We start from the raw sequence: 218 nt of genomic DNA on the forward strand, positions 1-218 counted from the left end.
CGGGCGGGAGACCTTCCGACCCTCCTCCCGGTTGCCGTCTTTCCTTGAACGTATGGCTCTGGGTGCAGCCCAGCGTTGCCCTGAGTTTCGTCTGTATCCGGGACGGCCGACACCGGCGTGACACTGAAGAGTGAAGTGGCTGGCACCCGGCTCCCTTGAAGGATTAGCTGGCTTTCCAGACAACCGAAGGGATGAGGGGGAAAAAAAGTTCCTCGGCA

The sequence above is a fragment of the Carlito syrichta genome, unplaced genomic scaffold, assembly GCF_000164805.1.
Source record: "Carlito syrichta isolate Samal-C Ts95f unplaced genomic scaffold, Tarsius_syrichta-2.0.1 Scaffold135618, whole genome shotgun sequence".
Classification (NCBI taxonomy): Eukaryota; Metazoa; Chordata; class Mammalia; order Primates; family Tarsiidae; genus Carlito; species Carlito syrichta.